At 36.9% G+C, this 24137-nt stretch overlaps 1 protein-coding gene and 1 long non-coding RNA gene across 2 annotated transcripts in view; one reads left to right on the plus strand and one right to left on the minus strand.

Moving 5' to 3' along the window:
- plagl2 (pleiomorphic adenoma gene-like 2) overlaps positions 1-17692 on the minus strand; it is a 58384-nt gene extending 40692 nt beyond the window's left edge. Inside the window, exon 1 of the mRNA XM_082519347.1 lies at positions 17208-17692. The gene's annotated coding sequence lies outside the window, so the exon portion shown is untranslated. The remainder of the gene's footprint in view (positions 1-17207) is intronic.
- A 1000-nt stretch (positions 17693-18692) lies between these two features.
- On the plus strand, positions 18693-23140 carry LOC309697460. Its single transcript, XR_014273833.1, has 3 exons — positions 18693-19010; positions 21172-21255; positions 21464-23140. It is a non-coding gene; the product is annotated as an uncharacterized lncRNA (long non-coding RNA).
- The last annotated feature ends 997 nt before the right edge of the window (positions 23141-24137 follow it).

The raw sequence follows: 24137 nt of genomic DNA on the forward strand, positions 1-24137 counted from the left end.
AGCGTATGTCAATCAATCCACTTACTGCAACACAATCTCACATCATCTGTAGACAGGAAGTCAAAGAGAAAATGATAAAGCTGGAACAGTTCTTTAACCTCCTAGGACCTGTCCACATATGTGGACATCAGATTTTGGGTTATTTAGACCAAAATACTCATTTTTTTCTCTACAAGGGCCTGATGTGGCTCTCATTTTTCTTAGAAACAAAAAAATAAATAAAATCTGGTAATCCTTTGTTTTTACATTCATGGGGTCCCAATCAGCCCAAATATCAAAGAGAAATTAAAAATGCATGCCGTGGAAGAGTTTGGGTCTTAGGAGGATTTTTTTAGTTTCCCGAAATACAAACTGCATGAGACCAAATAGGATTTTACTTTTAGCTGTAGTGAATTTAATCCCATTTTTTTAAGGTTATTAGGTAAATATTCATCACTTTTAAATGAGTATTATTAATAGTTGTATAAAAGTCTTAGCAGTTTTAGAGCTGATAGTCATACCATCATACTGCACGGAAATTAACTGCAATTCAGGCAAACGTGCCGAAAGAAGCTTTTTCCACAAAGTTTGCAATGAGTTGGAGTGAACGAAGCTAAAGGACTAAAACAATTATTTACATCTGCTTACAGACAATAGAAGCCCAACTATTTTACTTTAGTTTCATAAATACACGTAAGTAATCTGGAATGAAACAAAACAACAACCATGATTATTTTAGCCATCAGCTATATCTAAATTTTTTCACTTAGTTAGCAAACATGTAATTATTGAATTTGCAAACATTGAAAATATGTATTTCAAAAGTGATTGCCTTGAAATTAAAATACATAAATTTATGGAAAAAAGAGGTGGCTGGGTCTCTTATACAAGAATCAGGCCCAGAGTAACAGGTGGTTTGTTTGCTTTTTTTTTTATATTGGCCATCTTGCATGGGTATCTGCCAGTCACTTCTAGTCTTGAGCCTTGACTACATGAAATCTGTGAATGGAGACAGGAGCAGTAAGCAATGGATCAAGCACCTGCAACTGGCAGGTCAATCAAGAGTCGAGTCAATCAAAACCAAAAGTGGCACTTGAAGGCAACCAAGGGTCTTTCCATAGGTCCACATACTGAAAATGTTTATGTCTTCCTCTAGACAGATCTTGATGATCAAAGGTCACCTTTCTGCCATCTCGGCCTTTTGGCAACAGTTGAAATTTCACCACTTAAATGAACTTATTCATAACAGAACACAAAACAAGCACTTCATGGCAAAAATTAATCCCAAAAAAATAGCAGATGTAGTATAAGACACTAATGCATGCTGGCTAGTCAGTTAAGGATTTATGACAAACTCTTACATAGACAGAAGCATAGTCAGACCACAAGTGAAACTTTAATGTGTGTATAAAAAGTGGTTGGTTGTGGTGACTGTAAATGACCCAGATTATTTGTTTATTTGATATTTTTTCAAACACTTAAATCCCTGAACAAATTATACCTTATAATATAGATTAGACTCTTATTTTGAAATTCGGAACGGGCAACTTCCGGGAAGGAAGATCGAACTGCTACTGCTTGCCACAGAAAAGGTTAATGAGAAACTTATTGTTTTCCATCCATCTTTAAATTAGCATCTAGCTGGAAGGCGAACAGGTATGTTTGTGTATTGTACTTGTTGTTTAAATTTCGGACAATTTGTAAATGTATTACTTGATTGTTAACAAGTTTCTGAGTGATCTAGCAGGCTGATCCTGTGCCTTTTCTGTGAATTATGGTCCATCCGTAATGATCATTGAGTGCATCGTCTGAATAAAGTCTGGCTGGAATGCTACAGTGACTGAAGGCTATTGATATCAAGAGGCTGTGCAAGAAATTCTGTAGAAAAGTTGTTCATAATGAATTTCTTACAGTCATACAAAAGTTGAAACAAAAAAAAGTAAATGCAGATAGCTAGCTAAATAGATACACAGATGTCCTTTCTATCGAAATAGAAGCTGGTGCCAGTGTCACTGCACATCATTCTCTCTCAATGAAATTGTGAGCATCCACTTTTAAGCTGCCCAAGTCAACCCATATGGAGAAGAAATAGAAAAAAACTTATAAAAGACTTGCATAAGATTTGGCTTACTTCATATAGTGAATCATATAAGGCTTATATGATTTACTCATGAAAGTTGGCACTTTCTCATTACTTTCATATATTGTTTTAATAAGTATCCAAAACATACAAGTTTCATTTATATAATTTTTCAAGGGATTTTATATCTGTTTTCACTCTTGTATGCTTTTCAAACAAGTTCCACACAAGACAGATACAAACTTTATAAGATTTATATCTTTTCCATATGGGAAGTGACTTGGCATTCTTGAATATTCAGAAGTCTTTGGGCAGCATTCTCAAATTTGTTATATGTCTTTATAAATATCCAAACTTTTTGGCAACCCTAAAACTGTCAAACACTCTGTGGTTGAAAGGTTTCAACTTAGATCAATAAGATGAGTCACTTTGAAATCTAGTGCTTGCTTTCACTTCTGTTTTGTCATAGAGTTTTTCTATATCACCCTGGTAACCTGACAGCAGTGGATGGATGCACAGGCCTGAGGACATTTTGAGTTAATAGATACGTACAGTATACACACACACACACACACACACACACACACACACACACACACACACACACACACACACACACAAAGAGATTCACTCGCTGGTAAAATGAGACCATCCAACCAAACCAGCAGGGTGAAGAAGAGGCCGATGATGTGACCGGATTGGCCAGGCCACACTGGAACAGGGAGGAGATGAGATTTTGGGGGGGGGGGGGGGGACAAAAAGGGAGGAGGGGGTGAGTAGCAGGGAGCAAGGCAGTATCACGTGACCGAGTCCAGCAGAGAGTATTATAATAGGCCCCCTCTCGGAGCAGAGAGGCAGAGGCTGGATGTGAACCAAAATCCCTCTACCACACACAGGCTGGCCATTGTTGGCTATTCAGTGGACTCCATCTCGGGGCACTTTATCATTCAATTAGGACAGCTTTCACACTGCACACCACAGAAAAGAGGCCTTCAATCAAACTGAAAACTTCACACTGGCCCTGGAGGGGAGGCAGAAAGGGGACTCGCAGTTGTCACCCCACTTTCATTTTTCCAACTTGTTGTTGTCGTCGTTCACCAAGGCCTTGAGAGGAGAGAGAGAGAGCAAGAGAGAGAGAATAGATGGAGAGATGTGAGGAAAAGAGGAGGACAGCAGAGGAAGTACCATTACATGTTTGGTACCACGTGTGTGTTTATGAAGCTGATGGAATGCATCTAAGTGGGTGAGGGGTTAAATTTGGTAAGTGGTCGTGGAGGAGGGGGAGAGACAGCGAAAGAGTGAACAGAGAGGGGGAAAATTCAAAGCTCGGCAAAGAGAATGGCACAAAAGAGTATACTTGAAGGAAATAATGGGAAGTATGTTTGGGGGGGGGGGGGGGTAGGAGCTCACCAACTGATCAAAACACAGCGTGAAGAGCGAGAGGTACGAGGGGAGAGGAAGGGAGTAAGCAGACTGATAAACAAGTTAGTGAGGGAAGCAGAAAAGCTACCAGGCGATGAAGACTGGAGGAAGGACACATCTGCACCGTAATACACCAAATGACAATAACTGTTTGGCTTAATATCTAAAGTCTAAACTTAAACATTTTCCTTCGGCATACCCAAGTGACATATTATTATAGACGATCTTAGTTCCCTCAATTTTTATTAAGACATGACTCAAAATAATGTAACTCAACTATCACTATTTATTTTATGAGGTAACAGGTTGTCTTAAGGCACACTGTAAACCTAAGCGCTAAAATAATGTGCAATTGCATTATCGCGTTTGCCTAAAGTAATTAAATTAAATATAATCTATTATTTATTATTATTGGTATTACTATTATTATTATTATTATCCTTAATAATTTTTATAGGTATTTCAACTATAACTAAAATATTACAAATATTACATAACAGGTAATTAAATATTTGAATTCTCTAAGCTTTTGACTTTTGAATTTGTTGCTCTAATTTTTGAGTTCTTTTCCAGCTCAAATAATTTAGCCAAAAAGTGTTTCACTATTAGGTGAGCATACTGTCCACAAGGCTTACCTGCGTATTACTTTGCGTGACAACATTCTACAGCTACTGGTCCAATAACAAAGGTTTATCTCAACCTCCTCCTAATTACATCTTTCCCTCACGCCCAACCGGTCGCGGCAGATGCCCGCCCCTCCCTGAGCCTGGTTCTGCTGGAGATTTCTTCCTGTTCAAAGGAAGTTTTTCCTTCCCACTGTCCCCAAATGCTTGCTCAAAGAAGGTCATCTGATTGTTGGGGTTTTCTTTGTATTATTGTAGGGTTACAATATACAATATAAAGTGCCTTGAGGTGACTCTTGTTGTGATTTGGTGCTATATAAATAAAAGCAAAATTGAACTGAATTACTTACAGTTATCTCCTCACACTTATATACCACTCTTCTAGTCTTACTAACCACTTAAAGCATTTTAGATAATAAATCACATATAACCATAAATTCATACAGCATTTTATCCTGTAAACTGTAAGCACTTTATCTGTCACATCCACACCCACTGTAGATTCACTAGTGACCCAACATGCATGTCTCTGGACTATAAGATGCCACCAATCAATAAGTTACAAATCAATGTTATATATCAATCAAGATCTTAATATGCATTGTTTACTGTGCGCTTGCAATGTGGCAGCACAATTAGAACTGGTGCTCTCCTTTAATAGTACTTCATTAATACAGTCTACTTTAAAAGTCTTAATCTACAAGTCTACAAATGTTAATTGTTCTTAATTACACATATGTCCCCTCTAAAGTGAAGCCTTGCTCATAACTTATTCATAGTAGTTTGACACTTAATAACATGCCCAGGTTCCTTAAAGCAGCCTTTTAGATCCATTGTAGTACACAGAGCCTGCAGTCACGAGACCCTATTTCTAATGAGCGACCTTAAAAAAAATGGACATGTATTGAGACACAACAGATTTTTATCCCATCTAGTAAAACACAAAGATTTTCAACCATACAGCTAGATAGTTGTTATTTTAATAAAAGGGAGTGATGTATTTTAACTACATTACAAAGGTCAGAAAAGAGCTTCATGTGTTGCTCCTTTCAAGCAGTATAGAGTTAATTAGTGTTACAACTGATTGAGCCAAACTTTATGAAGTATAAAAATTGTTTTTATAAATAGCTAGGGTAGCTTAGCAGAGTAGCCTTTGGTCTCATGTGGTTTAAGTTCACATGGTTAAATCACACGTTTTGTTTTATTAAAAATTAATCCATGGTACTGATAGCAACACATTAGATGCAGATTCTGTATTTTTTCCTTGCGTTCTTTTAAAAATAGAGAGCATTATCTTGCTAATCAGGTTTTCAGCTATTTTTAATATTATTCATATTAACATTAATAACAGGACTACTATTATTAAAAAACATTAAACAAGTTTAATTTTAGGGTTTTACAGAGCATATATTTACTTAACGTTTTCAAAAAGTGAAGTAATAATTTACTCTACTGAACAAACGATGAAGTAAATAAATGCAAATACAAGGGCATTTTATAGCATTATATTTGTAGTATTTTATTATCACTGTCTTACTGAAACAGAGTTGGCCCAAAATGAGTTCCTGCCCCAGAGCAAAATGTTTATCTGGCCATGCTTAAACTTGATCTATTCAGATTATTTTGAGCATTATATTTTTTATTCTTGGACTCTACAAGAATAGCTTTGCATGATTCACAGTTTAAAATAGTACCTATTTATCTTGTACTGGGCCTTGGTGCTGTTCATTCAACTCAGTGAAAAGTGCTGTTTTATCTTATCTGTTGTATATAAAACTAATACTAATAGAGAAATAACAGTTTCCACCTCCCCCTTTACCAAACCTTTTTTTAATGGTGCAATGTAATGATGATAACATGATGTAATGATATACTTACTCAAAGATACCTTAAAGATATTTCCCCTGCAGTATCTCTATATATTGATGCTACTGCGTCCTTTTATGTACAGCTTATAAACAAATACATTTATATTTCAGTGACACCGCCACATACTTTTCAACTTTGTGCGTACTTTGCTTTATACATCACAGCAGTTTTACACTGTGGTGATGCACATTTTTGAATAAGAAATGCAAGTATTTTGTCCACCAATGAATTCACTACAGAGAATCTGTTGGTTAAGTAGTTACTGTAAAATGAAAGCAACCACATTGTAGAGGCACAGATAAACATTGAGTACTTGCAGGCAGAAAGTAAGTCCTACATGAGTCATGTTCCCAGTGTTTAAAATCAGAAGTGCATAGGTACGAGCTGATGATGCGCCTCTTTTTCTCCATGCTCAAAGTCATCACTCACTTCAGCTGGCACAAGCAGCAGAGAAACTTACTTCTACTGAGGGAGCTGAAGGTTTTGCCTGGCAATACTTAGCAAGCACTGGATTGTTGAGTAGGGTGGGTGGCACAGGCCACCATTATTAAAAAAAACATTATTAAAATCACTTCAGAGAAAAGAAGAAGCACTGTGTCATCAGACAGTGTGGCTACATTCCTCTTTTTCCTGAGGATGACTCAGGAGCGGCGCACTCATGTATCAGTACTACTGTAGCCGAATGTGTGTGCGAAAGAGAAAGGGGAGGGCGTGTGTGAGTCAGGAGTGTGTGTGTGACTGCATTTCATTCGACATCAGGTCCATATTCCAGATATTACTGTAAAATACACATACGCATAATTCTGTTCTGAGTCACGTGTTGATCCTAAACAACTCTCTGACATACTTCAGTGAGCGTGCGCGCGCTAGATGGTCCGGTACTGGAGCAGCCCTCGGCTACAGCTCACCACAGCAGCGCACCACAATACTTCCACTTTTGGCTCAGATTGAAAACTTTGCACGTGAACAGATGATATTAGGAATGCCGATGATCACGAACACATCACATTATTGGCACATTCACGGAAAAAAATATTGAAATTTAACAAAATCTGGATAGAATTATAGTGAAGAGAAAAGAATAAAAACACTTCAAAGGTTCTACGTTCCCTGTTGTTGGACAACATTCTTCTTTTTAGAAAACCTGTTCCCGATTACAATTATTAGACAATACAAAAATTAGAGAAAAGGGCTACAATTTTCACATGCAAAAATTAAAATTCCAAAAATTTTAATATTTAGAGTTGAAACTATTTATATTGTAACTTTTTATGATCTCAACGTGCCATTTTAAACATGTTTTGAGGACTGACAAAGTCATTAATCAACTATTTGTAGCCCTAAAAATAATTAAATATGTTTGGCTGTAAAAGTTTGTTCCATCAAACTTTTAATAATAATTCAATCACCAGACAACCAGCCTGTAACAGATTGCAGAATTGTTTGTATTTTGTATTGACAGATTTGAAAAATAATAATAATATAATTAAAAATCACTAGTTGTAGCTTCTCTTATGTAAATATTTGTTATGTGCCAGTGCACTGAATGAATCTGGGTTCTGCACTGCTGGTACAAACAAAAACGTTTTCTTCGTTGTTTTAAACAAGAACTGAAAATAATCCCCATCTGCAGCCTAAACCTCTAGCAAGAAACCTATATAAATGCCAATCAGACATCAGGCATTTCATTAAAAGGAAAAACACCCAAAATGCTCTTTTACAATGACAAGTGTGCGTGAAGTGAATTAAAAGAGTTAATGCTCAAACAGAAAAGTCATTAATAAAATATAAATAACTATTAAGAAAAAAAACACACAAAAACTTGTGTTTTAAACAGTCGTAACATGTTATGAACTGAACTATTATTCACTTGCTTGAAAGAATGAATTTCAGTGATAATGAAAATAAAAATTATGATTTCAATGAATTCATAGACACCAAAAACATAAAAAGAGTGTATTCTGTTTTGGGGGGGTTTTTCATGGCAGAAATGCACAACTGAGGTCATCTTTGAAACTAGCTGCAAGGATAATGTCAGCTAAAATCAACAGCAATTTGTTTTTTGTCTTGTTTTCTTTCTTCTTCTTCTTTTTTTTTAAAAAAAAGTGCTGCTCTGAAGGACAGTCAGTTTATGCAGATGCTTCTAAAATATTTTATCTTCCCTAAATTGGACCTGATTTTTTTTTTTGCTTCCTATGGTACCTCCTAAGGTAAAAAACAAAAAAAGAAATGCCAAAAGGTTAATAGCTACATGTATAGTCATAAAAAATAAGCAATTGTATTTTGTTTTTAAAAAAAGAAGACAAAAACTCACCAAATAACAACTGTTCAAGTATATCTTAGCAAAACCTAAAAAAGCTTGACAGGCCTTTGAAGCTCTACTTGTACTAAGAGTCGTATATATATAAAATATATTCAAATATATGTATATAAAAATAAAGGCTTTTTTTAGATTTTACAAAGCTCAAAGTGAATCTCACAGAATCATTTACATAAACTGTAAATGTAGCATACCCAGTTAACTACAATTTACAACAGCAAACCAAATTGTATGTCCTGACCATATTATTCAAAGGGAGATGGGTTTAATTATAATAATTTTCTAGTAATAGATTTGAATCCACCCTGGGTGTCATTTTTTCAGCAACTCCAATTGAAGTTACTGCTCACCTATTACAGAAACTTTCTTCAGTAATGTAAATCATGACTGGCACAAATTCCTGCTATTTTAAGAACAGTGCCTGGCTTTTAGTTTTCTGGTTTAGCGTATTTGCTTTCTTTTTTTCATGTTATTTTTAAAACTAGTTTCAAATGTATGAAACTAGTAAGGCACCCGTGGATAAATCATAAGAATGTCAAAGTCTCTTTTTGTTATACTTCAGCATAAATTTATGAGTTTGTAGCAGAGGTCTAATCCTACCCCTTCTCTGTTACATTTAGGGTAGTTTAAAAAGCCGTAATGTAATACTGGAACTTAGCAGTTCAGTGCAATACAAGAAAAATGCAATTTCCTTACTATCATGCCTTTTAATGGCTCCGTAGCTGGTAAGAATGCTGATGTTTACCTTACCAGATAAGCAATACAAATAATAAAAGATTACCAGGAAAGTTGAGTTAATTTAGAAATGTACCAATACACTGGACGACCATTAGTATAAGTAGAAACTCACCTTCCAAAGTTCAGATCACCTGACTTGAATTCAACCAATGGCAATCACTAATGTTTATCCATTGTAGAAATTTAGCACTGGCCAAAAAGAAAAATCCCTATCACAAACGGGAAACTTTAAAAAGTACATTAAAAAACAATATTGCTGTCTGCATCAGCTATAAGACAACCAACAGATTGATAGTTAACAAAATAGCTACCATCAATCCATCCATTTTACTCTGTGTGTGCTAAATGGACTATTTAGCACACACTATATAAGCTATATAAGCGCTTTTGTATTTTTTTTTCTATCCTTAAGTACCTTTCTAGCTAACATTCACACACATTCAGACATGTAGACCCTGCTTCACCTCCTACACTACAGCCACCCCGTATCGAATTAATGCCGCATCTCGCAGCCCTTGAGCTGTCATGGGGTTAAAAGCAATGTACACCCTGAATAGGTCGCCAGCAACGACAGCTAAAATCTGTTAGGTATATCAATGGTTGTTTTTGTAAGAAATGAGAGTCCCAACTTTGTATACTACTAACTATGATCAAAAAAAATGCAAAAACGTTTGTTAGTCCTGTCCTTTTAAAAACAAATCTCTCCATTCAGTATCTATCTTTTAATTTGTCACACCATTTATTTGATAATATCACCTAACAGTCAAGATGTTTGCTAACTCATTGAAACAGTAAAAGCCAGGTTATAGCATCATGCTCACATGATTATCTGAGTAGACTGTTCTTTTACATTTCACATCCTCTCCCCTAATCTCTAATCTCTAGGTTCTCTTTACTTTTTTATGTTACTAACACAAAAACGATTTAAAAAAAAACAAAAAAAAACAGCTCCTTTCTTGGTGTCAAGAGGTCAGCATCAAGTTTTCTAGGTAGGAATGTGTCCATGAACCCCCAGTGGTATATGCACAGAAGCTTGTTCAAGTCTGTTTTGAGTTTACAGAAACCATGAATTGACCTTAACTAAAGGGGGTTTGGGCATAGTGAATGATCAGTTAAGATGGACCAACTGTTTCCAACAATATTTAACATAAGTCCATGACAAATGGGAAATCTCCATCTGTTGTTGTCATGTGGTGGCATAAATCAATAGTAGATGAACAGGGTGAGGTGTGAGCTGTATTGCCTGTAGTAAAATCACATGACATTTTTTACATTTCATCCCCCTTCTGCTCCTTTGTCCTTTCACCTACCAAACTCCACCTGACCAGATGTAAATTTTTCAGTCTTTCACTGCAAACTATTTCATACTTGTGTTTATTTCCAACTGTTCCCCTCTTTTACTTGGTCTGCAGTGGATCATCCTTGGAACCAACAGGCCTTCTACTATTCTCGAGTCGGTCAGTGCCTAAGGTTAAGTACAAGTCTATCAGTGCCTGAGAGACGACCCCCTAAACCAATGCTGTGTTTACTGGAGAGAGACGAGCCTATTAATAAATCTGTTGCAGACAGCCTGGCGGAAGTGGCCTGGGGCTGTAAACTCAGTCTGTGAGAGAAGGATGGATGAAGGGCAAAAGAGAGGGGGAAAAGGTGGACAAACTCTTTGAAAAAAAGAAAAGCAAGAACAATAAAAAGCAAAAGAGAGAGGATGGAAAGAAATGAGGATGTATGGAATTGGAGAAAGGGGGAAGGACTAGAGGTAAATGAGGGAGAGGAAAGAGGGTGTGTATGTGTGTGTTTTGTGTGGTGTAAACCATGGGTGCTTTTTGATGGATGAATCTAGGTTCTGAAAAGCCACAGCTGCCCTGTTCTTCCTAGAAAAAGATCCATGAGGAAAAGTGGCAGTATGTGGTTCAAGCATCTCGCATCCTCATACTATTTCTGACTAGCATACTGCAGCACCCATCAGAATGTGCCTGGGTCTGAAAAACCTCTGCAAGAGTGAGTAAATGAGAGCATGTGTGCCTGTATTATTAACTTTGTGCCTATGCATAGTAAAAATGACAATGTGAGGGTTCTTTTGTTGTTGTTGGGTTTTGGGTTTGTTTGTTTTTTACTTTAATTAGTCTTGTAAATATCTGTGCATATGTGAGACTTTATGTGCCTATGTAAGCTCCTCCACTCATTTGTATGCCTGTTTTCAATCAGTGTATTATACAGCAAAACATCTTTTTCTCTCTGTCATAGCTGCCAGGCTAAATGTTGTAAATGTACATAGAGTTGTATTTAGTAAAAATTGGGATAAAGATTGCTGTTTGGGACATATTTATGCACCCAGCAATATTAGTCCCCAATGCCTAAACCTACTAGCTTACTTCTTAGCCTTTAACATCATGTGAACTTAGTAAAAACCATCTAAATTATATATGACTTCAACATGGGTTCTGTCCATATACATGGTGTTAAGAATATCTGGTCAAATTAATTAATTAATAATCTTCCACACTAAAAAGTCATAAACTCAGCATACAGACTTAATAGTAAGGTCAGTCAACTTTAGCTAATATTACCCACCAGTTACCAGCCACATTTAGCTAAAGCAGCAGTTCCACTGGTATTGTTATTATAACGATAATGTTATGATTATGATGCACACGAACAAAAAGTCAGCAAAAAGTTTCAGTAATATTTTCCTTGTTCTATGTATTCAAACTTTGGTAATGTTACCTGACATTAGCATTGGTATACATTAGCTATGGTATTAGCTATGGTAGGCTAGCCATCACATTGCTATCTATACAGCAAAACTAAAGCAAAACAATTCCATCCAACAAACCTCTGATTTGTAATTTTATATATTTTATTTATTGTTTACTCTATTTAATTTGTAAAATATGTGTACACACACACACACACACACACACACGTAGAAAAATATTTAGTATACACATCCAGAAATGCATATACTATTATATATTGTACATATATTTATTAGTTTCAGATGTAGCCATTCTTGTATTTTGCTTGTTTACATTATTGTATTTTGCACAACTCTGTTGCTTGTGAAGCTCGCACACAAGAATTTCACTCACATGTGCTGTACCAATGTACCTGCACATGTGATGTGACAATAAAAGTGATTTGATTTGATTTGATTTAATGCTATGTTTAATTGCCCACAAACTTAACATTTGAAAAAGGAAGGATATCCAAGTCTGTTTTTATCCTATTTTAATTGAGTATGTAATACTTGGACTTCAGACTACAAGTTAGACTTGATTGTCAGGCTTCATGGGACAATAAAGCTAAACTTTTTGGATTCTACAAAGCTGCTTTTATTAATTTAGCAAAAAAAATTACTAATTTCATAATAACGGTAATAAAGAAGTTGCACACCCAATTTTCCTAAATAAAATAAATACAGTCTAATACTGGAAAAAATTGTGATTAAAACCAGTGAAAATCATCAAGAATAAAATTAAGCTTTTGAAAATATTCACTTATTTTAATCAAAGTATTAGCCAGTATTTTTTCCAGTCTTGACATTTATAAGTATTTCATAACATTTAGTAGTATGGCAGTTTGTAGCTCTTGGTAGGAAAAACAAATTACTGCTGATTTTTTTTTTTCTTTGACCACATTACCACTCAATATCAGACCCACATTCTGAGCTACAGATTTATCCTTTTGCTTTTCTATTTCTTGCTCCCTTGTTCAGTCTTTCTCAGAATTCATAACTTCTTTCTGCTTTCACACCCAACATACAGCTCTCAGCCCTCTCTCACACAATAGCCTGAAAGCCGAGCAGCTAATGTGTGAAGCCTCACATATTGCAAATAAATTAAATGCAATATCTGTTTACCTGCTAGTCCCATGCAGTGTTCAGTGTAATGTGTTTCTGTAATCACATTAAATTTTTCAGTAACACAGTGACATGTTAGTTACAATTATGTTGTGACATTGTTTTACAAAGATTCTTTAGTTGTTTGCACACCAGGCAGACAGAAAGAAAAAAGCATCAAGTTAACATGTTTTCTTTTTTCCTGTGCACTTGCCCTACTATTAGCTGATTTCTGTCTATATGAAGAAAAGAGGAAAAATGTGGTGTGGAGCTTTTAGGCAGTAGAAATATGGACATTAATTTTACTTTTATTCCATAAAAGGACAAAAGCACGATGGTGAAATGCAAACTGTATCAAGACAAATACAACCGCACTGTGCTAACACAAGGTGGACTCTTTGCAAACATCTGCACAGACAGCATACTAACAGAAAGCTAGCCAAGAGCCCAGAATTATTTTAAAGCTGAGGGCTTGCTGACTCTAGTCCTGCAGCCAGAGCTTGATTTTCAACAGGTAACAAAAACAGTGATGAGCAGTCAGGCTTGCACCATTGTAGCCTTCATTTCTACCTGTTCGTGTTTCTGCAGTTGCATCACTGTGAAGCCTCTTTGATCTCAATTTTAAAACTAAAAGATATGGATTATAATAATAGCCTATGGTTTATATAGATAATTATACGATAATGTGTTTAAGGTCATTTTACAGAGTAACACAAAAGTAATGTATCAAATAGGGTAACGAATTACATTCTCCGGCAGGTCATTAAGAAACAAATTGCATTACTTTTAGGAAAAGTATCAAATAATGTGTAAAGTATTACTTGTTTTCAGTAAAAACCTGTACATTGATCCCATGACACCAAATGTACTTACGTCCACACACTCTTGTACGGACGCTGGCCAGTGTTTACACATGCACACACTTAACAGCTCTGGCAATGCCCTGTATTCTGTTGCAGTTCTCAGGTTCCCAGTGCCACTCCTGAGAAAGTAACACATAGTACAGTTTTCCTACAGCCTGTCAGCAAGCAGCATCCATTCTACCATGAACCCAGTGTCCCTTTCTCCCTCACCCACCCCCTCCAACCCCATCCCATCCGTGCCTCTAGAAGGTGAAAAAGTACAAAGCAAGGGATCAGAGCTTTTCCGATTCTTCCCTGGTTATTAACTACCATTTGTCCCCTCAGAGGGCTGTCCCTCCCATTAACCCAACTGATGCTCTTTTCTCATGGTAATCAGCCTGCTGTTGCTGCTGCTGCCACCGCCGTCGCTGCCGCCACCACCGCTGCTGCCACCACCGCTGCTGCCCGAAGAGGTGCAAGGAATTGTGAGGGGGATTTTCAGAAGAGAAGACCTCCCTTGGACTCAAAAAACAGCAATCTCTCACTCACACACACTAAAATGGAGCGCAGACACACACTTGCACACACACACATCTTCCAAACAGGCAAGTGTGTGTGCTCTCACAGGCACCCACGTTCGCTCAATCATAAAGGCAAACATGAAACGTGCTGCCTCTCGACCACAGGGCATGGAAGTAATGTAAGGCAATGCATGGAAGTTAATGAGAAGAAGCTGGCTCAGTGGACTCAAGCAAAGACTGTGCTCAACTGAACAGAGCAGATCTGAAAGCTCAGGCAGCAGAATAACATGAATCATTAGATGGTTATGTCTGAGGAAAAAATATAAAGTAGGAGTACTGGAGTCTTGGAGTTTCTTGAGGGTTTTTTGTGCTTTAGAGTACACATAATCATTCTGAAAACACACATACTGATGGGAATTAGCGTGAGCTTCTGTGAATTTGTGGGGGAAAATACTATTATATTCAAATACCTTTGTTTTCATATATCATGTCACTGCATGTAAAAAAATAAAGCAGTCATCTTCTTCAACGCTCCACGTGTGAGAATTGAAATCTGGCTAATGCTCCATGGGGCGGATCCATCGTCAGCCGAACGCTTGTAGTGAGAGAGCAGCAAACATCAACACATGGGTCTCAACTTGCAGAGCGACCAGCAAAGGCATTGTCTCGTGACAACCTCACTTCCATTTCCTTATTATGTAGCTGGAGGCCTTGATGGTACATGCTTGGCTCAGACATGTAGGCGTGAAGTTGAAGGGAAAAACCTACCTAAAGTTCATTACATGCTGATCTGAATTTAGCCTTTTTAGCTACCTTTTATACCTGAAACGTGAGTATGACTTTTCTGACTGGTAGTCCAGCTATATCACATTATTCATATGAACTATAACAAAATGTTTGACTTGATTTATAGCTGCATGCACTGAAATTGTGTTTGTGGATTTAGTAGCAAGCAAAATATGAATTTGACCTTGAACCATTAGGCAGAAGTTATCTTCAGTTCGAAAACTTTATTGATCCCAGTAAAATAAATGAATTGACATCTTACTAAGTGACTCATCACATCATTTTCTACACAAATCAGCAGGATAACAAGGCAAGATTTATCGATATCAGTCGCTGATATTTATCTTTAATTGCACATCATTTTTGTACTCACTAGATGCACAAATATTGTGTAATAAAAAGCTGAAAGACTAACAGAGATTAGCTTTGTTTTCAAACAAGATTACTTTGTGTCGCAAAAATAACAACAGAAACAAAATAAAAATACTGAAAAAATATCAGCTATCAATCGAATTGCTAATTTAAACATCAGCATCAGTCTAGAGTTTCACAACCTATGCATGTCTAATATGTAGTGTATGTATTTTCTTAATAACTCGCAAAATGGCTAATAGCTTCTAAAAACGAATGTGACACGTCATGTGGTATTTATCCTACATTAACTGAAAAATCAATCAATCATTTTTGAGCCTTTATGTTTGTGGAAGTAAGTTGATCTTTTGGTTGTTGTTTTTTTGCTTTTAGGTTACATTGATCATCAATGTCTGGAATGATTTCTATGTTTAAAATAAATATCTAGCCAACAGCAGATGCTGACACAAATGTCCACATTTCTGTTCTTGTTAACTGTCCTAAAGTACTTTCCTTTCCTCACAGTATCTTTGAACATTTCCACGCTGCTACAAATGATGGAAAACAACAACAATACACAGATATATCAACAGCTGATACTTATGTTGGCCGATGTACTTCCATATTGTCATTTTTAGTGTGCTCAAATGACGATGGATAACTTGGTAATGGAAAACCGTGTATGCGTGTAGTGGAATCTCCCACTGTGGATGTGCACTTTCCTGTACAATCACAGGATGTCTGCTTATAGTTTATAAGTGATGTCATGAAAACAACTTAAATATCCCAAAGTTCAGCCAGAGTTCATGCTTTATGCAGAACAGGGAAAAAGTTTGCTAATCTTGAAATGTAATATTGCTGCAATAACAATATGAAATGCAAATGAAAAACACCAGAATGCAACAATCTCCCAATAGGAGAAACAGCTTTCTGTTCAGTCCTCTGCAAAGCTGACTACTTTAGGGTTACTTCCACCGTTGTTTGTGCTCATTTCCTCCCTCCTGAATGACAGTAAATACGTAAAAAGCGTGCAGCCAAATCAGAAACAAGTGCACAAACTGAACCCCCACACTGTGACCCCAACCACCCCGGCTCTTTGGCAGGGTCTTGGTTGTTATTTACCCCCCTCTTTCAAGGAAAAGCGCACACTCTCCCAGCAAAACATCCGAACTGTGACATAAACCACAACCTAGTGGACGGCTCGATTCAGACAGCAACAATGGCTTCAAGGTTCAAGGAGGGCGACTGAATATCGGTCGCAAAACTTATTTAAAGAATCTGTGATGGGCATAAACATCCGTGCACGTTTCAGCAAATTTGTTTTTTCCCCTCTGGTCAACAAACACACGCAACAGGACGTTCTCTCGACCTCCCTCTCCCGTGCAGCGGCACTGCACACTTGATGAATGTTCGAAAATTGCTTAAAAATCACAAGATCGCCGAAAACTTGCAAAACTACATCAAACGTCAACAGCGAGGGGCCGCTGCACAAAGTGCGCCGTGTGGAACAACTTTACAGATTGCGTTTGCAACATAATCATCGAGCAAAAACAAGAAAACGTTTAAAAAAAACTGAGGAAGAAGACGAGGCAGAAGAGACGATCGCGTAATTATAAATTAAATACCCAGGCTTCTTACACGGTGCCACTAAAGAAAAAATAGCGCAAAGTCCGATCGTGCGACGGTAACAACACGTTCACAACAATTCAAGTGTCACTTAGAGACAACTGAGGGCTGATACGAGGCTCGGAAAGTTGTAGCAAAGGCACACATGCAGACGGGAGGACGTGAAGCCACAATATGAGCGCTTAGAGGAAAAAAACGAGCAGTTTACCCACCAGAAAGTTTCCAGCATCGCATTAGTCAATTTCACAAGGACTCCCGGTAGCCTCCCATCCCGGACCGGACCAAAAACCCGCTGTGGGAGAGCCCACGCCACCGCTCCACGCTCTTTTCTCCTCCCGATCTGTTGCTTGGATATTTTTTCCGATTTTTCCCAATAATTTTTCTATATTCGGGGCCTGAGAGTGTGTCTGGCTCTCCTCAGGCTGCAGCGGAGTTATGGGGCGGTAAGCATTATGGGAGTGTGACGTCAGGCCACTTTCACAAACTTTTTTTTTCTAACCAGCGACAGCTTTACTGGTTTTTCAGCAGCTTGCAGCCAGTCCTCCCAGTTAGCAGTACTAGTTTCAGTTATAACACCTGCAGCTTATCTTCACTCTGCGCATTGATTTTAAACAAGAAAACCTTTAAAACAATTAGAAAGATGTTTGAAAACAGACGCTTCTACAATGTCTAAAATGCAGGCTGTGCCCAGACTTGAGTAAAGAGGGGAGGGCTTAGTTGTTAAGCTATGAATGCACTTGTTCGATGCTTTGCTTTTTCTTATTTTTATTTATCTTGTTTTTTTTAAGAAGCTCAACAATAATGAGGAAACCACTGATAATTTAAAAAAAAAAAGAATTTTCTGTTTATTAAATGTAGTATTTGTTTATTTCAGCCTTTTTGCTGGAATAACTACGTCAATATTTAGCTACAATGGGAGTCTGCGTTTTAAGAACCATCAAGAACATAAGATTTCTCATAACGCCACTTCATCATCATTTCGCTATTGTTATTTATAATTGGGGGGGGGGGGGTGGATTCAACTTGAAAAACATTTTTACCCTTAAATGCGTTATAAAAAAATACAAAACCACTTTATTGAAATTAATGTGCTGGTATAATTAAGGTGCTTTTTAAAGGTATCAGAAAGTGAAAACATGGCGCCAGATAACGAGTAGGAGTTCCAGCCCACAAGCTGGAATGTGGATGATCACCCCGGGTCCCCACGTGCTGAAGGCTACCGGTGGTTGGTGGTGGTGGTGGTGGTCCCGTTGCTCTCTCTCCCATCTTGTGTGTCCTTTGGGGAAGGGGGAGGGGAGAAGGGTGAAAGAATTACTTCCAGGGCACATCAACTCGTTTCCTCATCACCCTAACTGCCTCTCCGGCACCACTTCCCAGCCCCTCCACAGGCTGCCAACGGTCCCACCGCCGAGCCCGCAGGGTGAACGTGTTTGTGCACAGCGCCGGAGTGAGTGAAATGAGAAGGGGTGTCTTCAATAATGCGGCATTTAAGTTCTTATGTTCTATTTTCATACAAAAAATAAAATACTGTTTTTAAAGATCAATACATATATTTGTGTAATTTTTGAATTGCATAAATGATTCAACTTATTCCGAAGCCTTTGCATCATGTTGAAGTGCAAAATGCTTTCATTAAACAGAAACACATGATTCAAAATCTTGCATTTAGGTGCTGACTGGCCAGTGAACAATTAAAATAAAAAATACATCACCATGCAGAATGCACTTATCCTGTTATTCGGATTTTCATGGGCAATTGGTCTAAATTGAAAAATTTCCGACAGAACATGAAAGCATCAAAAGCCTTTCGGCTTGTTCAATAAAGGGGAGCGGGGCAGAAAGTGTTTGTTGTTCGGGGCTGCTGTGCTGCACAACTACAATAGACGTACCTACTACAACGGTGTGCTGGAAAGAGCTTGCGGAAATGATGATGACGATGATGATGCTTTTTGTTTCCCGAACCACTTTTTTTTCCCGTTTTTTAAAGAAGAAGCTGCTTATAATAAGCCTATATTGTAAGTTGTTGTCTCGGACCTAAATGTTACTCCACTGGATCGGACCGGATATCTGTACCTGACGTCGCAGACTCGTTTATGTAAAACAGACAGGCTAAAAACCTCTTTAAACACGAATAGTGTTGAGATGTTTTGTTTTCTGTTCGTTTGTTTGTTTTGCTTTTTGTTTTTCAAAGTTTACTTTAAAAAGTCAGGTCGGTTTTTTGTATTCAAGCAGACTTTTATTTGCGGGGGGGGGGGGGGGGGGGGGCAGTTAAATATTTAACTGTTAGACAAATAAAAGCAGGTCTGTCAACACAAGATCTGTAGGAATTAAAATTTCTCACAACAATTAATAGAACAAACGCATATTCAATAAAACCACATTTGTATAATTATTTTAAAGATTTTTTCATTATTAAAACAATTAAGCAACTGATACTAATAAAATATTCAGACAAACATAGAAAGCTCAGATTTAAAAATAGACAAATAAGGAAGTTATAAATAACATAAGGAAGGAAATAATTGCATTTTTATACCCATTTTTTTCTATTCATATTGGACATTTTTATTCTTAAATTAAGCCTAGACGTTCCATGAATTAATCTCTGAATACCAAGTGTAACAATTTGAAACTGTCCAAAAGCAATGACAAGTATGTACTTTGGATGAAATTATGTACTTTCTTTTGAATGCCAAAAGAAAGTACATAATTCTTCATTAAAGTTTGTTTAATGAAGAATTCTCTTTAACCTGATGCTACAGTTGTAGAAATTATCTGTGGATATAATAATGGTTTTAATGCTTTGAATGTAAAAAACTAGGAAAATCTTCCATTTTTGGACAATTTAAACCCTCAAAGGCCAAGGGCCGCTGGTCATGAGGTAGGGAAGTTGTGAGAATTTTTTATCTCCCAAAAACTACAAATACTACACTCTAGGTAATATTCTCAGAATATTCAAGGATTTTCCAACCAGGCTGTTAATTAAAATTGCCTTAGTCTGATAAATATTTGTGGGAATTAGGCACTTCAGCTGGAGTTCAAGCACTTGTGACTTAAAACTAATTAGTGCCATTTTAAGAGGGCCCTATTTTCTTTACTTTAACCACTTAAGGAGCAGGTGTCTTAAAAAATTGATCTGTTTAAAAATGTAAATAAACATTAAATCAAACTGAATCTTTAAATATATAAAATTTAGGAAAAAATGTTAATTTTGGATTTAATTCCAGCAAAAAGGATTTTAAAAAAGGTGGTGAAAACCCAGGAAAACTGATGCTTTAAAGATCACTTCAAGAACCTATATGTTACTTAATAACCACTAGGATATTCAAACAGGTTATTAACATGTGATTTGGTAGAAAAAGAATGTCCTAAAGAGGTTGGGTCTTCTTTAAGTTAAAAGTAGCAAAGGTTCATTACACAAAAAAATCTCATAAGCAAATAGTTTAACAATTAAAGAACAACATCTCGATGTAAAACATGAACAGCTGGTAGACTTCACCATGTGTAGTAACATTAAAAGACCCCAGAAAAACCCTAACAAAGTAATGCACTTGTATTTTTTAGTACATTTGCAGTCTTACTGAGCAAAACGCTTCAGATGACATTTTAACTAAACACACATATAAGCATTTTCTCAGCTTCACATTCACGGCCAATTCAGAATCAGCAACGTCTCTAACGAGCATGTGTCAGACTAACAGGAGGAAACCTCATGTAGGCACAGGGAGCGCCTGCACTCATAAGAGCACCAACAAGGGTTTGAATCAGGAACCATCTTGTTGTCAGGTGACAGCACACCACTGTATTGAAACAAAAAGACAACCCAAAAACAAAAATGAGGCAACACACCATGCCACTGTTGTAGCTTTTTCTGAAATGTGTTTCTGGTATCAAAATAAAAAAGGATATTTCTCATAAGCAGTTTGCACATTTATTTTCATTATATACAAAATTAACAGATTAACTGCATTCTGTGTTTGTGAACTTTTTGCAGACTGGGCTGTAGGACTTTCTTTGACATCAGCTGTATATTTTGCTACCATCAGTTGTACTTTCACAAAGATTATACATTACAGATTTTACCTGTGGTACGACTAATGTATGACTAAATTCAGCTGACCACGCTGCCTTTGGTGGGATCTGATGTAACCGCTTTGGTTGTTTTTCCCCCTGCAGCTTCTTCTGTTAGGATCCTATAAAGCAAACAGAAACTGGACAAGAATAGATGATAGAGAAACAGAAGGTCTGAAGATGGATGAGGTGAGGCAGTTTCCTGGCATAAACAGTGAGATTTCTTTCATTATGCCTTTGTTTGTTTATTTGGATTACAGTGTGGTTTGCTGCAACCGCAGTCAGGTTGATTGCAGTTGTTGCGTGGTGGGCTGTTATTTACATCTGTGGAGCAATTTTTACTAACCTATGAAATGCCACAACATGACATCCTCTGATTCCTCTGTCTTTTTCTCAGCCCTGTAGACCATGCAGGAAAAGCCCTCACATGCACAGCAGCAGCCACCACTCCCCTGCATGTTTCTGGCTACCACACACCTAATCAGTCCTGATTAGATGCACTGTGAGGGACGAGGAAGCCAGAAGTTTCCTTTGAGAAGTTCTGATGACAGGACAGAAGAAAGCAATGGGCTCCCTTAAATAAAGCCTTCATCAGGCTCTGGGAAGAAACATGTGGCTCTGTTTATGGCAGGGTATACCAGTGTTCTGTTCTCCAACTGATCTTGCAGTGTCATCTTGATTTACCTCCTTCCTTTAGCACGCTTTACTTCACAGCTATTACTTTAACACCGTCAGCTTCATATAGACGCACGCTCAAGCTCCTCTGTAAGTACACATGCACCTCTAAACTTAACGTATTGTGGCAAGCACTCACACACCCATCTACACAAACCAAAGAGATCCAAAATCAGCATCAGCAAGCACAATAGCAATTAGTAAGGGGGACAATTTGTTCACATCTGGAGTGGATTTGCTTGCCACCAGAATACCCAGCAATCTCTTCTTTCAGGGTCTGGCACAGTGGGAAATGACTATGTGTGTTTTTATGTGTTTTGTTTAAAACAGATGGGCGGTTTACATTAGTGGGGATGGGTGATAAACAGCTTAGGAGGGATGGTGGGGAACCACCAGGACATCATTGTCCCGTCCAGCTACACAGAAATGGCTGAGCATTCGACTGAAAGCTAGACAGAGACGATACATCTGCATGATGTAACCACTGAGCATTTGGTGTGTGATAATTTCTGGGCAGAAGTTCTCTGCGATGAGGTGGGGTGTCAAGTCACAGAGAGCAAACATCAGAGTTCTGCAGGAGGTTGATAAGGTAGATGGGTGGAGCTGCAGAGCTGTCCAGTTACACAGTCATCAGTTACATCATGAAGGCACTCTGCCCCAAAAATTATTTTAAAAAAGAGTTTTAAATTAATAGTTAATGAAAATACTCAGTCATGAAATGATTTATTTTTTTTTGCTTTATATGCAAAAACAGGACAAAAACAACACTTATTGAACAGAATAAGTGTATCTGTTAATGTGCTTCAGGGAGTGTTTGTAGGTGTGCACAGTTTTAGTAAGCCCAGAGGTAAAAATTTGTGAAAGAGAATGAAAAAATAAGAAAGGCAAGATGAATAACTATATAAATAAAGCCAATAATAATGAAATAAGAAGAAATGAATAGTAGAAAGATACTGTCAAGTTCTGTCTGTCTTCCAAGTCACTGCACTTATAAATAAAAGTCTGTTTCACATAGTAACATGTTGAAATAAGCACTGTGAGAAACTCTGAGGGAAAGTGTTTATATTTACTACACTGTTAAAAATGAAGTAATGTAAATAATGTTATATTTATGTGATAATTATTGTATGAATTAAATATTGTCACTTCTGGCGTACCCTGTACATTTGTCAGTATTCTTGGCAATACTGAGAATCAAGTAGTTTTGGTGCATAACTTAATCAAACAGGAAGTGAAAGGAACATACTGCATATCCAGGTTCAAAGGCTTGCAAGTCAGAGCACCTGCCTACACATTTGCTGTTTAAAAGCACAGTAATGTGAGTATCAGTTATAAGTTTACAAAACCGGTACAAAAAACATTCTGAACCATTTAAAAGGTTTTAGAATCACTTGTAGCTTTATCCAGATGTTCAGATGGCTTAGCTTAATTAGTTTAATTATCTACTTACCTTTCATTAATGTCCGTTATTGTGGGAACAACCAAAGTCTTATGTTACAGTCTTCATGTATGCCACTCAGACACACTAGGGCAAATGGGATATTTGTGTTTAAACAGAAAAATAAAGTTTGTTAATCTATCTATCTATCTATCTATATATATATATATATATATATATATATATATATATATATATATATGCTACTGTGCTGCTATAACTACTAATAGTAGCGCAGTACTATTACCCTATTACTACTTTTTTAGTGTTTTAGTGTTTTAGTCCAGCTTCATTTGAAGAGGGGCTTTTAGCATTTACAGTTTTAAAGGTTTAAAATATATTGTTTCAAATGTTGATTTTTGTTTAGTTGTTATTAGTTTCATGATTAACAGTCTCAGCGCTTGTTATGACAGTAGTGGTATTTTTAAGCCTTTATGACGTACAGACATGTCTCAAACATGCACTAAAGTCTTCTGTTGTGTTAACAAATTCAATCAAACTGACAAAGATATTTCTCATGTGTTTTAATTTTACTTTAGTTTGTTTTCAAATCTAACCTTTTCACTAGTCTAAACCTTTCTAGTGCATTCAGTTTTTATCCATGTCAGTAAATTATTATTAGCATGTATTACTAACATTTTCTAGAGGTAGATATTGCATTTTTGTTTGTTTTGGCATGTCCACGTTTAAATTTAAATAAATCTGTCAAGTGAGAAATATTTCTTATCATTAATAGCTTTAATGCTGCAAACTTTAGAATAGACTTTAAAGAGATAGTTTGGCTTTTTCCAATTTCATTAATAAGATAAATCTCCTAACATCAGTTTTGATACTTTGTGTGTTGCTTTTTGTTACATTCAGTCTACGTGTAGCTACAGCAGATTACTGAGAGGAACCAACAGACCAAAATAAAATAAGATAAAACACACACAAAGCTTAACATCCCTAAATACAAGAA

This window comes from Aulonocara stuartgranti (genome assembly GCF_965226115.1).
Source record: "Aulonocara stuartgranti genome assembly, chromosome: 20".
NCBI classification, from domain to species: domain Eukaryota; kingdom Metazoa; phylum Chordata; class Actinopteri; order Cichliformes; family Cichlidae; genus Aulonocara; species Aulonocara stuartgranti.